This window comes from Cupressus sempervirens, chromosome 3, assembly GCF_028749045.1.
Source record: "Cupressus sempervirens isolate cs-2001-9-10 chromosome 3, ASM2874904v1, whole genome shotgun sequence".
Taxonomy (NCBI): domain Eukaryota; kingdom Viridiplantae; phylum Streptophyta; class Pinopsida; order Cupressales; family Cupressaceae; genus Cupressus; species Cupressus sempervirens.
In genome coordinates, this window is record NC_143120.1 from 624,619,017 (window position 1) to 624,635,234 (window position 16,218).

The following is a 16,218-nucleotide window of genomic DNA, read 5'->3' on the forward strand; positions in this document are numbered from 1 at the left end:
ACCCCTTTGTGTCCTCGGCAATCCAAGAACAAAATCCATACTTATGTCCTCCCATGGCTTTGATGGAACATGCAATGACTGATAAAGTCCAGTATTGTGACTAAATCCCTTGGCTGCTTGACAAACCTGACAACTCTATACAAACTTCTTCACATCTTGTGAAATCTAAGGCCAAAAATAATGTTATCTAAGAATGGCAATGGTCTTATTTTGACCAAAATGTCTAGCCATCCCTCCACTATGTTTCTCCTTAATCAGGTTTTCCCTCATGGAACTCCTTGGAATGCACAATTGACTACCCTTGAACAACATACCATCCTGAATCAGATAGTCTAACCACTTAGTTTTGTCTACAGCAACAGGTTCTTTACAAACTATCCATGCTTCAGCAAAATAAGGAGCCTCAGGGTACATATTCTTGAGTTCATCAAACCCACTACTTCAACCTGCATTACTGTAAGCAACAACTACCTCCTACTTAATGCATCTGCAACCCTATTAGATTTTCCACTTCTATGCTTCAACACAAATGTATAGCTCTGCAAGAACTCTACCCACTTCATATGCCTTTGGTTCAATTTACCTTGGCTATTTAGATACTGTAAGGCCTGGTGATCAGTATATTAAAAAAATTCCTTTGGAAATAAATAATGCCTCTATTTCTTTAAGGCTTGAACTATTGCATAGAACTCTTGATCATAAACATAATACTTCTTTTTCGCATCATTCAATTTTTCACTAAAATATGCAATAGGCTTACCTACTTGGCTTAATACAGCCCTAATAGCACTGCTACTAGCATCACAATCCACCTAGAACACCTTGCTAAAATTAGGAAGTGCCAACATAGGTTGTTCTGTCACCCTCTTCTTCAGTAATTCAAAACTTCTCGCAACTACCACAGTCCATTTGAACTCTTTTCTATCCCCTCTTATTGTGTCAGTTAGGGGTGCACATATGCCACTGGAATTCTTAATGAACTTCCTGTAGAAACTAACCAAACTATGAAATGATCTTACCTCAATAGCAGACCTTGGAGTAGGCCATTCCAAGATGGCTTTTACCTTCTTTGGATCCATTTTGAGACCTTTAGGTGATACAACAAACCCTAGATAGACTAACTCTTTTTTAGCAAAACTACACTTCTTCAGATTAATTAATAGTTTCTCTTCCCTTAACCTTTCAAGGACACTACGAATATGTAATAAATGTTCTTCCAAAGTCTTGCTGAAAATTATAATATCATCCAAATAGACAATAACAAATTTTCCAAAGAACTTCTTAAGTACCTCATTCATAAGCCACATGAAGGTGCTTGGGGCATTCGTCAATCCAAAGGGCATGACTAGCCACTCCTAAAGACCCTCCTTGGTCTTGAAGGCAGTTTTCCACTCATCTCCTTCTTGTATCCGTATTTGGTGATAGCCACTCTTGAGATCTATCTTTGTGAAGTACTAAGCTCCACTCAAGCAGTCCATAAGATTATCCATTCTTGGCAAAGGAAATTGACACTTGATGGTTATCTTATTTATAGCTTGAGAGTCTGTACACATTCTCCACTCTCCATCCTTCTTTGGTGCTAGTGCTGCAGGTACTGCACATGGACTCAGGCTCTCTCAAATCAAACCCTTCTTCAATAGCTCCTGAACCTGTCTATTTAGCTCCTTAATTTCAATAGGAGTCATCCTATGAGCAACCTTGTTAGGAAAACTAGCTCCAGGGATTAAATCTATCTGATGACTAATTTTCCTTACTGGTGGCAATCCTTCTGGAACATTATCAGAAATGATATCTCCAAACCCACTTAATAAATCTGAGACTTCAAGTGGTATTTCACTACTACCTTCCTTATCTTTTCTAGGAATCAAAGCATAACACATACACTGATGTTTCATGCCATCTAAAAAATTTCTTCCATCAACAAGATAGATCCTAGCACTATTGCATAGCTTTTCACCTTCCTTTACCATGGGCTTCAGTTTGTGGTGAACTCCATCCTTTGTTAGAGAGTATGTGTTTGCATGACCATCATTAACTGCATGCTTGTCAAATTGCCACAGTCTTCCCAATAATAGATTGCAGACATCCATTGGAATAATATCACAAAGAACTTCATCATGGTAACTCCCAATTTTGAACTTCACTAAACATTATTCACTTACCAGGACCTTATGATCATCCTTCACCCAAGCGATCTAATAGGGTTGGGGGTGTTTCTCCCTCTTGAGCTTCAGCTTAAAGACCATCTCTTCTGACACCAAGTTGTCAGTGCTACCACCATCAATGATCACATCACAACATTTATTCTCACATTTGCACCTAGTACAAAATAGACTCCTCCTTTGTCCCAGTTCAATCTCACCACTTAGTAGGACCCTTTCATTTACTAAAGTCTCTCCTCTTTCTACATCCTCTAAATGTGATGACTGTGCATCCTCATCCACATGAGCAACCCTAGCTTGACCCTCAACTCTCCTATCTATCCTTGTCGTTGAGGGCACTCAAAGGCACGATGACCTTGTTCATTGAAATGGAAATAAGTACCACAGAAACCTCCTCTTCCTAAACCTTGTCCACGTCCTCTACCTCTTCCTCTCTAATCTCCAAAGTTTTGATCACGGGAGCGGTTGAAATCCTCATTCCTCTGGTTCTTGCTAGTACCCACATCTTCATTTTTCCTTTGGCTCTCATTTCGACCTCTAGATGACCTACCACTACCCCTTCCTCTTTTATTGTTCCCTCTTTGTCTCCCTTCAAACATTTTATTTAGCTTCTCTTCAACTCGTAGGGCAAACTAGTATGCCTCTTCAACACTGGTCATTCTTACCAGACTTAATTCTTCCTGGATGTTAGGTCGTAACCCACTGATATAATGAGCAACCTTCTCCTTATTTGTTTCTGCATGCCTTGCTCTAATCAGAAGTCAATAAAACTCCTTCGTATATTCCTAGACTGATTTTCCTACTTGCTTTAACCCATGCATCTTCTTAAATAGATCAAGCTCATAGTCAACAGGAATGAATTGCTTCTTTAGTTTGTCCACCATGTGATCCCACCTTGTGATCTTCTCCTTTCCTCTTCTATTTCTTTCCAATTGAACCTCTTGCCACCAAATTTTGGCATGATCTTTTAGTTTAGCCTTTGCAAACTTAACCCTATCTGGATCCCTAATATCCTTATACTCAAAGTACTCTTCCAGTTCATTGATCCAGTCGATCAACTCATCTGGTTTCAGATTTCCAAAAAATACACCCACATCAATTGTAGGTCTTTTCCCAAACTTAATAATGGCCCTAAAAAGCCTCTCCTTTGCCTGATTTAGAACTTCCCCTTCAACTTCCCCTTCTAGTCCAATTTCTTCTTCTTCATTGTCATCCTCACTTTCGTCACCTGCAGCAACATTTGTTCCTCTACGAAGCTCCTCCTACAATGCTTGAACCTACCTTTGGAGGGCTCTAACCTCCTCAAGATTAATAGATTTGGCCCTTCCACCATGCTCTCTTCGTGGAGGCATCTTCTTTAACTCAAACCCACAACCACATAGTCCTGGTGCAAACAGCCTCATAGTTGGCACTTTGTCTACACACTTAGGAAAACCACGGTCTGATACCACTTGATGGGGACACAACCCAAGCACAGAATGGACACAATAGGAAAGGGAAAATTTTATTAACTATGAAAATATGCTAGTACACTTAGTGTAGAGAAAATAGACTCCAAAACATGCCCTATGGGCTTACAATAGCATAAATTTTGAGATAATTTCTTCTCCCAGTACCTTCTCTCAAACTCCACTCCGAACTGCCTTTTATAATGCCAAAAATGTCTTTAAATAGACTCCAAAGGGTTAAGGATTAGAAATACATTCTAGAAAGTGCTAGTTGGCATCCATTGCCAATATGGAAGGCTCCAGAAGTCACTTTAGAAGTCAGTACAAAATTAGAAGAATCTAGAAATAGTAGCTAAACTTCCAGGAGACATAACTTTTGAACTGTAGCTCCAATCGATGAACCATTTACATTTTTGAAAAGCTCTCGGAGTGCTCTATAGCCCTATGGACCAGCTTTGCTTGTCCCCCATATTTTGGCTTAGTACGAGGTCATTTAATGCCTCAAACCTAACTTTGAAGCATTCTTAGGAGGTCTCCAAAAATTAAAAAACTGCGATAACTTTCAAACCGTGCAACCTTTTGACTTGGTTCTTTTTTTGGAATGTTCTAAATTACAATTTTAATCCTCCCTCCAATTTATGCCTTTTGATTCACCATAATTATGGCTCAATTACATAGTCCTATTTTTTTGGCATTTATGCGTATCCCAAGGTGCTTAAATACTCTAACCCAAAACACTAATAGTGAAACTGTGAGAGTTGGAACCTTTATTTGACCCAAATGGGTATCCAGAAATGAAAATATATGAAACAGAAACTATGTCTAGGTACATTTTTTTGGGTGACACAAGATTGCCCTTATACCTCTGGATGCTCCTGCATCACATCTCTTATAAAGATATGAGAAGAGGAGTTATTTGTAACTCCCATGTGAATGATTGCCACATTCATAAGTGTGCACATAACAAGTGTCATAATCCTCTTAAGGAGGAATAATTATTTTCCTTATAAAGGAATTAAAAAAATAAGTTGTCCTCACATGTGGACTAAAGGACAAGTAAATGACATGTCCTCCATATCTGTACAATAGGACAAACTACATTTAGGGATCCTTGGAATATCCCACTTAAATACATCCAAGGAAAGATTAATATTTCTAACAAAATGCATTTTCACCAAATTTCTTTATATTCTTATAGGGACCATAGCGAAGAGGATGGAGCTTCCTATGAGGGCCTTGTAAGTGTTCCTTCTAGAAATGCAACCATACCTTATCCCAAACCTAGAAATTATGAGGAGTTTGATGCTCATCATGCCTTTATTTATACTTCTTAATGGTCTGCTCCAAAATTTCATGAACTTGCTACAACAAATGATGAATTCTATCAATGAACTTCATTTCTTTGTCCTCCTTATCCAAGCATGGTACTAGGTTAGGTTGCACAACAGGAATAGAAACATTTATTGGTGCTAAGGGCTGATATCCAAGCCAAACTTCAAATGGGCTATGGCATGTTGAACTATGAATTTCCCTATTGTAGCTATATTGTACACAGGGAAGGCTCTCATCCCATGTACGAGGATGTTTGGAGTGATACATATGTAAGATTTGAATTATCATTCAATTAGTAACCTTTGTTTGACCATATGTTTGAGGGTGGAAAGCAGTAGACTTTGTTAGTTTTGTGTCCTTCATTGCCCATAATGAAGACCAAAATTTACTAAGAAATTGACTATACCTACCTGAAATAATTTTTTTTGGTAGCCCACAATGAACCCAAACATGCTCAAAAAAGAGTTTTGCAGTTTCTTCGGTAGAGATTGCCTTTCCACAAGCCACCAAGATTGCCATTTTTGAAAATCTATCAACTATAACATATACACAATCATGCCCATGTTTAGTGGTAGGAAAACCAGACATAAAATTCATTGAAATTGAATGCCAAGGTTAATCTAGGATAGGAAGAGGTAAATATAAACCCAACTTATGATTTGCAGGCTTTGCAATGGCACATACTGTACACGCTTGAATGTATTTCATCACATCATTTTTCATTTTTGGCTAGTAAAAATATATTTGTAGTATAGAAGTAGTCTTACCTATTCCAAAATGACCAACAACCTTACTATAGTGAGCTTCCCATATTAACTTCTTATGTTCTTCCTCAGGAACGCAGATTTGGCCAAAGTGACAAAGCATTCCATCTTGCAAGTAAAAACCATTCACATGTTTGCCTTCCAATAGCTAAGTATAAACATCAAAAAATTCATTATCATGTCAATAAAAGTGGATTCAATTTTTTGTTTGGTGACCACATGATTCTAATACCATATTTATTCCTACAATTGGAGGCCTACTCAAACAATATGCTACATTATTGTTGTTTCCTTTCTTATGATGAATGTTGAAGATAAGATGACCATCTTTGATGCCTATCATTTTGTACTTTACCTTGTGTTTGCAAAATTGAAGGGGTTTGTGATCTATGTCAATGATAGTTGCCTTTCCCAATATATTTGTTTGCATTTCTTGTAAGCTTGAACAATAACATATAATTCTTTGTCATATGTGGGATATCTATGCACTGTATAAGAAAAAGTCTCACTATGGTAGACAACTAGATGTCCATGTTGCATGAGGACTACTATCAAGGCATATTCTGATGCATTAGTTTATATTTCAAAAGACTATTGTTTATCAGGAAGAGATAAAACTAGTGCAGAACATAACCTTTGTTTTAACTCCTCAAATGCATGTTCTTGAGCACCTGTCCAATTGAATTTCACTTTCATACATCCTCATAATGAATGACTCAAAGGCTAAGAAAAATATGAAAATCTAAACATAAATCTACAATAAAAGTTAGCTAACCCCAAGAAGCTATGCAACTCTATGAGATTCCTTGGAGCAGGCCAATCTTTAATTACCTAGATCTTTTCAAGATCAACATGAGCACCCTCGAGCTATCAATAACATATCCCAAGTACTTAATAGTTTTCATACCAAAACAACATTTTTCTTTATTTGCATAGAGTTTGTGGTCTTTTGATGTAGAAAGTATTTGTTCCACATGTTACAGATGTTCTTCCCAAGTTTTCCTAAAAATTAGAACATCATCTAAATATACAACTACAAATGAGTTAGTGAACGAACTAAGAACATCATTCATCATCCTCGTAAATGTGGGTGGGGCATTTGTGAGACCAAAAGACATCACCAACCATTCAAATAGTCCCTCTTTAGATTTAAAATCAGTCTTCCATACATCTATTGGATCAATTGGTACTTGATAGTACCTAGATTTCAAGTCAATTCTAGTGAAGAATTTTGCCCCTCTAAGTTGGTGTAAGGGAACATTTGTCTGAGGAATTGGGTATCTATTTTTTTACAGTGATCTTATTCAATGATTTGGAGTCAATAAAAAGCCTCCATGTACCATCCTTTTTCTTTGCAAGAACAATTGGGCTACTGCAGGGAGATGCACTTGGGCTGATATGTCCTTTCTAATTTAATTATTGTATCTGCCTTTTTATCTCATTATTTTCTGGAACTAATCTCCTATATACTAGCTTATTAAGCAATGAGGTTCCTAATATCAAATCAATAGAGTGTTTAACTTGGGAATGTGAGGGTACCCTTGTTGGTAACTCAAACACATTCTGATATTTTGTTAAGATCTGATCCATTGATCTTTTTTGTTTTGTTTTGATGGACACAATGGAATGGAAATTACAAATATTTTTCTTCTGTTCCTTTAGATAGATCATCAATAACACAAATGTACCAGTTTGGGCTATTAACCTTCTACACTATTTTTCAATAATCAAAGATGCAGAGTGTGTAGAAATTACCTATGGATTCTGATACTTTTTTCAACCTAATTTGATTGTCACAGTTTGTGGCCTTGACTCATATACTCCATGACATTGATACATGTATGGCTGCTCGAACAAAATATCACACACATCAAGAGGAACTACATCATAGATCACATCATCTTTGAATGGTTTTATGGAACATGAAAGATGGCATTACTTGGCTCACCCACCCCATAGAATATAGTCATGGGTGTGATGTTGTCTTCAAATTCAATCTCTTTATAGTCTTAGAAGATAGAAAATTCTTTTGACTACCACTATCAGCAATAAAATGCAAAGCTTTTCCTCCTACCTACAATTGTGAATGGTATAATCTCTCTTCATTATCATGAGCAAATACCTTTGTAGTGGTGATGATGGCATATGGGTCAACCTCAATGATTTGTTCATCTTCTTGTTTTCCAAATTTTGTCATCTCAGGTTCAATAACTTCTTCATGGGGTTTCCATTATTAAATTATTTATAGTTCTACAATCTTTGGTATTATGAGAGGGACTTTTATGTACTTCACACCACATACCCAATTCTTGCCCTATTTTCTTTTCCCTCCATGTCTTCTTTATTGGTGAATTTGGAGATGGTTCCTTATCTATTTGTTTTCCCATTGGCTTATTACCTTCACCTTTCCATTTGTTGTTCATTGGATTTTCTCTCCTCCCTTTTTGTTTGAACTTCTCCTAAATTTTTGATGCATATTTAAAAGCACTAGAAAATGTTTCTATATTCAAGAAATCAATTTAAGTCTGAATGTATCTATGAAGACCACTCTTATACTTTAGAACTTAATGTTTTTCTAAGTCTTTGATGCCAAGCTTAGCAGAGAGAGATGAAAAATGTTAGTGTACTCCTGAATTGATTGGTCTTTCTTCTATTAGAGTAATTGCCATTACATATATTTTTGTTCATAGGTATCCCTAGGGTAATTTTCTCGTATTATATGCTCTACAAATTCTTCCCATGTCGGTTTTCCATAAAATAACATAGCTCAAATTCATGTCCATCCCATGATTCTTGGGTTTCTTTAGTTGTTAAGTGTACCTCCCATGACAACTTCACATGATTCTCAGCTTTTAGGAGGGCGAAGATTATATTTTCAATATTTGAGAAATTATTAACACAAAAGTACCTCTCCAATTTGGACAAGTAGCCATCAACAACATTTGCGTCAATTTTTCCTTGAAAAGTTGGAATGTCAAAGTTTACTTGCACCTTGAATGGGTTGTTTGTACCAAATTATGAATTCCTTGGACTGGCATGCAACTCTCATTTCTCAAGCATCCATGAAAATTGTTGCACCATTTCTTCATGTTGTTTATTTAATCCTCTTCTACTAGTCTTTTGAAGGATTCATCCATCCCTTTTGATGATTATTTTTCCATCTACAACTGTGTGTGTCTCAAAGAAAGATAATATGAGAGATCTCTTGTGGCCAATCCCAACCTTTGATAAGCTCATCTCATACAATGGGATATACAAGAGCGAACAAGCTAGATGATACCATTGATCTGAATTAGGAATTTAGATTACAATATCTGGTGTAGAACCTGTGGTATTGTGACTAAATTGAAAGCAATTAAAATGCAACAATAGATATTTTTGCAAGCCAAAAAGTGATCCATTCATTTCAAAAAATAGAGTTTATACAAGTTTGATGGATCCCATGGGTCCCCATTATCCCTTGGATATGAAAATGAAAAATCCACAAGCTAACTAATTACTAAATAAACTCTAACAGCTATAAAACTACAAAAATCTATATTAAAATTTATGTCTACTTATAGAAGTCATAATTTTCTACTCATAACTCGAAATCATGAACCGTTAGGATTTATGGAAACATTTATTGTCTTAAGTATTAAGCATATTGCTCTAACTTCTTGGCCCTGTTAAAGCCTAGAAATGCCCCAGAGGCCTTCAAAAATACAACATACTAGAGCATAGAAAATACCAAAAAATGAATTTTGATATGTTCCCATTTTTGCTTGTGCTAACATTCTCTCAATTTTCCTGGACTGTGTTTTAGAGAGAGAGAGAGAGAGAGAGAGAGAGAGAGAGAGAGAGAGATTGTGCTAGAAACTTAACATAATTTTGATTATTTTATTCATTACCTTTTTAAAAAAAAAATTAAGGATAATATGCAAATATTTTTTTTATCACATTTGCCACTTACTTCAAGTGAACCTTCCAAGCTATTTATACTCACTCTCCTTTATTGTTTCAACCACTTAGACATTTGAGATTTATTTGTACATTCTAATTTAAGATTTGATATCCTTTATATTCACTATTATAGTTTCAAATTATCATTGAATATATCACAATTGAAACTTAAATCAAAAGTACAATTGTTTAATATTATATTACAATATATATTATTAGCGAAGCTTCAAATTAGATAATTTGCTAAATTTGAAGATTATATTAACATAATCCTACTCAAGACTTAAGAAGGGAAAGAGGTTTTCTTCTTATTATTATATATTGCCAATTCAAGGTGAATACTTTTGTGAACCCTTATGTACCCTTGTCCTTTGATTGCCCATCTCTTCCCTTTGAAAATTTCACAACAACAATATTCTTTTTGAAATGTCTTCCTTGTAAAAAGATGTAGTGAGAATAAGAGAGTTAAAGTGAAGTTAGGCTAAGTAGAATAGAATGACAGATGCAATAGCTAAAATTTGTAAGTTGCAAGCACAATAACATGACATTATAGATATAATGAATGATAGATGCAATAGCTAAAATTTGTAACTTGCAAGTACAATAACATGAGATTATATATATCATATATTTAGACATCTATAATGCAATGTATCTTCATACCATAAATAAAAATGTGGTGCTGATAAATTTGAAAATTGGGTACATCTGTCATAGGCTCTGAACAACACAAATATTTGTTACAAATAGAGTAGAAAGGTCTGCTTCTAAAGTGTATCAAAGGAGATATGTATTGGAGTAGCTGCATTTACATCGATTCCCTATAACCCTTGGAAAATACATCTCATAAAGAGAGATAATGCATGGATGAAAATGCACATTTATTACACACTACAACCAAATCATGGCATTATTAGTTGAGCAAAAGATACCTTTAGAATAACAACTAGACAAATGGTATCTGTTCTCACAATAGATATAGTAATGTTATGAGTGCAACTAACACAATTTTTTGAAAACTCATTTAATGTTCATGTTAATAAGGGTGGTTAGGGGTAATGAGGGTGGTTAGGAAGAAGAAGTGTGAGTAATTAGATTCATATCAAGGTAATAGGCTACTAATTAATTTTACAATGAATGAGAAATAATTTAGATGAAAACATTATGAAGTTTAGTCAAGAAATTAAAGAGAAATTTGAACAAATGATCAAATTATCTATATTCGAGTTATTTATAATTAACTATAAATATAGTGGAAGACAATAATATACAACTATACTTTTCAATCATAAAGAACCTTACTAAATGGTGATTGTCTCCTATATGATCTCTCATTGTTGAATTCTCTTGCTGCTCTAGTGATATGTAATTGTTTTGGATACTTTTTCCAATTACATTTGATGCGGTTAAAGGCACCAATTCAAGAAAAGCAAGTTTATGGGTGGTAATTTTCTATTTTTCAATTACATTTTAGAGCGTTAAAGGCACCAATTCAAGAATTAAAGCAAGTTTGTGGGTGGTAATTTTCTTTGTCAAAGTTAAAGGCACCAATTCAAGAAAAGGAAATCAATAAATAATGTGGAATCTAGAGTTTCATCATTATCAAATGTTTACCAATTCAAGAAATGGGAATCAATAAATGATGTGGAATTTCATGTTTGTGGGTGGTAATTTTCTTTGTCAAAGTTAAAGGCACTAATTTATGTTTGTGGGTGACAATTTTCTTTGTCGAAGTTAAAAGACACCAATTTATGTTTGTGGGTGACAATTTTCTTTGTCAAAGTTAAAGGCACTAATTTATGTTTGTGGGTGACAATTTTCTTTGTCGAAGTTAAAAGACACCAATTTATGTTTGTGGGTGACAATTTTCTTTGTCAAAGTTAAAGGTACCAATTCAAGAAAAGAAAATCAATAAATAAATAAATAAGGTGGAATGTGAAATTTCATCATTATCAAATGTTTACCAATTCAATAAATGGAAATCAATAAATGCTGTAGGATTTCAGCATTATCAAACATAATGCTGTGGGATTTCAGCATTATCAAATATTTTTTAGCAGTAAAGGCAAAGGCATGCTCAGATCTAGATCGTCAGCTTTCGTTAACTCTGATTTAATGGAGTGATGTACTTCCTTACTGATGTACTTCCTCACAGCACCCAGTTACTTTCAGTTTCAATTACCCTGTACTTTGACTACTGCTTTCTTAATAAGCGCAGGTAATGTGGGATTAAAGCAGTACAATTAGTCCCCGCCGAATAAAGCGTGTGATATCATCAGTAAACTTTCTCTTTTCTCAGCATTTCAACTGATGATCAGGCTACGTGCCAGTTTTTATCTGTTAACTTTCCATTTTCTCAACATTTCAGAATTTTATGTCATATGATAACAATGAGTGTGGGCAAAAGTGTTGGAATCCATCGTGAACGAAATGGGATTGAAAGAACTGTAAAATGGCCCTATTCTTCACTCTTATTTGATCAATATAATTCATCTATAGTTTTATGTTCTAAAATAAAGATCATAGTTTTAATATTTTAATATTTGACAATGTGCTAAAATGTGAGCCTTCACCTACACAGGATTGAGGTAACTATTTTGATTGACATTTTCTTCAGGTACGAACAATTATATTGTACACAACATCACCATTTACGATGGGACACGGAAATATCATGGATTTTTCTCAAAATTTGAACATTTGATTTTCACGATTTGCATAGTTTGTTTTCTCTTCTCTCAGCATTTCATTATTTTATTTCACTACCTATAATAGCAGGAAAAATATACTGGCCAAAATGGGCTTGAGGAAAATGAATTCAAAAGTGTAAGAATAGCTTTCAGATTAGCGGATCCCAGCCTTTTAGATTCAAATTGTGTACAGGTAGAAATTTATGTTTGAATTTATACTACGAGTCTATATGTAAGTTGTTCTTTGGAAAATGTTGTAATGGTATTTGGATAAAAGAGTTGAAGTTCCATAAGGACTTCCATGTCAATCTTACCGTTTATTCATAATGGGCTGAAATACGTGCTTTGTAACAGGGCATAAATATCCCCTTTCCCTCCAGAATTGTAAATGTAGAATGAAGTTGTGAATAAACAAAACTACATTTCAAAAAAAAGAACTAAAATGGATGAGACGTGGTCTTCTTTTTAATTTATCTTACAAGGTAGACTAAGGATTTCTTATTTGTATATGGTTGGAGACGACTTCTAATGTAATTTTCTTTGACAAAAATATATGAGTGTCAGAATGGATTGAGCGTGAAGACTCGAATTTTGTTATTTATTCCATCATCAAATGTCTACACCTTGACCAAGGGTACAGTTTTTTCCTTTCATCTAAAATGGATGTCATGCAAGAGAACTTCTTGATGATATGGATTTTCATTGAGGTAGAAGGCTGGATTCAAATAGACACTATTACTTTTTCATTTTTAACTCGTCATTTTGGATTAGAAACTTGTGTGTTGAGATATTTAGCAACAATTATCTAAATATTGATATGACCTTTGAATTTGGAAGCTAAAAGACTAGATTTATTAGAAAAATAGAACAACATATTTTAAAATAGAGAATCTAAACTTGCAACTTATAATTCATTATTGAAAATTACAAATATAGAGTCATGTATCACTTCCCCAATATCCAATAATTATGCTAATACACATGAGAACACACTAATGCAATTGACAACAAACTATATGTGATTAACAACTAACTAGAACTAATTGAAAACCAACTCAAACGTGTCTACAATCTATTTGATACTTTTTCTAATTCTCTAACTATTGGAGCATTGAATTCGAACAAGCCCTCTTAGTGCTACAATATTACATTGGCATACAATAGGAAATGCATTATGCATACTATTTTCTTCATAGAAAGTTCTTGGATCAATAAGACTCCATCAAGTTGCTCCTAATTGTTGGTGTACTCATGCAGCTATCATCTAGGCTTCCGACAACTTTGCACACCAAATGCCTCATAACCCTCGGAAGGGTATGATGCCAAGCTTCCAGATTCTCAAATCTCCTAGACTATTGCACACCTATTCTCACATGATTATCTCATAACCTTAATGAGGTATACCTTCTCCAATTTGTTAGCACCTCAGACTCTTGAGCATCACTCTAACACTAATTGCATTTTTCACATCTTCGATTCAAAATAGAATAATTATTTCATCTTCAATGAAATAATAATCACCATCAAGATTTGGTGGTTCTTCTCTAGGCCTCATCTCCTTGATAGCTTCTTTTCTAACTTATTTCAGCCACATAAAATTTCATCCTAAGCACACACAATTTAACAAGAAGATGGATTTGATATCATATTACAAAAATAGAACATCATTAAAAATAAAAATAAAGATATTAAACTTGTACCTTATAATTCATCATTGAAATTATATTTATATATAGACATATCACTTCACCAAGATCCTATAGTCATTCTAATACACATGACAACAAAATAATATAATTGACAAAAAACTAAATATAAGTGACAACTAACTACAACTTATTGACAACAAAATCAAACAAATCTACAATCTTAGTTTATTCCTTTTCCAACTCTATAACTATTAGATCATTAAATTCTAAAAAAACTCAGGTAATTGCTTAATTAAAAATTTATTTATTCTTCTTTTTCAATATGGATGAATGCTCAATGTGATACTCTTGAAGGCCTTAGGTTTCTTACGATGAATGATAGATCCCTATTTGTGTTTGACATAGTTTCTTGTTTGTGTTTTTCTATAAGGGTGCAACTAGAATATTGAAATGAAAAATAATACATTAATCATTACCACTCCTCTTGGAGAATTTTGTGCCACTAATATGACAATCAAATTTAAGGAGTGTTTTATGTTTTCTCAATATTGTGTGATTGTGTAAAAGAGTATAATTCTCCCTACTTAGATTATTATATCTTCAAAAATTGGTGATTGTATGACACACATTAAATTTGAAGTCACTCTTTTTATTTTTATTTCATTTCATAAAGTGGTCCTTGCTATAGCTACTTTCCTAAATAATGAGAAAAATATATGTGTTTTTAAAGGTTAAAGGAACAAATTCCTACTAATATTGAGGAGATTAATTTTATTGTAAAGGAGGTGCAATTTAAGGTTGATAATGTTTTGCATAGTATTAGAATAAAAATATTTTATGATCATTACCAATTCTTTGGACAATTTTATGCCACTAATGCGTTCACCAAATTCATAAATATTTTATGTTAGCTATATATTGTGTGATTGTTAAAAGGAATAGGGTTCTCCCTTCTTAGGTTAGTTTCAATTAAAAATATCAAGATTATTTGCAAGAAAATCGAGTTTGAAATCACTTTTGAAATTATTCATTACTATCACAAAATGAGTTGTGCTATAAAGAAATCCCTAATTAGTGAGAAAGACCATATTTTTTAATGTAAAAGTGAATAATTACTACTAATATCAAGAAGTATAACACCATCACGGAAATGTGCAAAATCTTGATGATATAGAGTAATCCAATGTTGCTTATTATATGATTAATACTCTTTTAATGTTTTAGGGTTGGATAAGGGTTCTCCTTGTATGAATAGACAATCATTCTTCTTGTGATCTTATAAATTTTCATAAGAAAATAATTTCTCGAAATAGATGTCCTTATATTGTGGTAAAGAATCCATCTCAACTTTGGGCTATTTATTTGTAAGTTTTTGTATAATCTTATTTTTTATTGGCATGATTTCTCTTTTTTGTCATTTGGTGTTATGTTGAATTTATTGCTTTATCTTTCTCTTTGTAGAAGGGTTTAAACCATTTCAAATTCCCTAATAACCTAATAAAAATCATTCATTCATATTTATATACGAGAAGATTTTTTTTAAAAATTAAATCAACCAATAATTTTTAATTTTTGTATATTGTAAAAGTATTACATGTGTCTCATATAGATAGACTTTTTGAAAATATTTTTATTCTACAACATCAAAATTATGAAAAAACTATTCTAGACCAACAATATCTAGAGTCTTGTTGATCTTGTTACATTTCTACCCAGAAATGGCTAGACTAATAGTCTTATAAATCACCTCCTTGTTAATCCTCTCACACTCACCCATATGTCATTCCAAGAGCTCACACACTGATGGGAGATACTATCTTTGTAGCCCATCATACACTCAATGAAGGGAAGAAGCATATCATCCTTGTCTAAGTACATGACCATAGGATTAGTCTTGATTTCATCCTCAATTTTATCATGCTCAATGATGTACCTATCCCCCACATCTTTAAGTGAGCAACAAGAGAGAAATAAACTTTGGTAGAAATACTTTTGCAAGTAACAAGTGGTTTGTGAAAAATGATATTGGCCAGAATGAAGTAATTAAGGTTAAACTTAAGATTTTGGATTATTAACTAGAGAAGCACATGTGACATTGACAAGGAGACGGTGTAAAAATGATGAACCAAAAATTCAAGGTGATCCCAATTAATAATCACACTCTCAAAGGAAACCAATTTTCAAAAATCGTAGTTAGTTTTAATAATATTGAACATATGGCGGTACCTCCA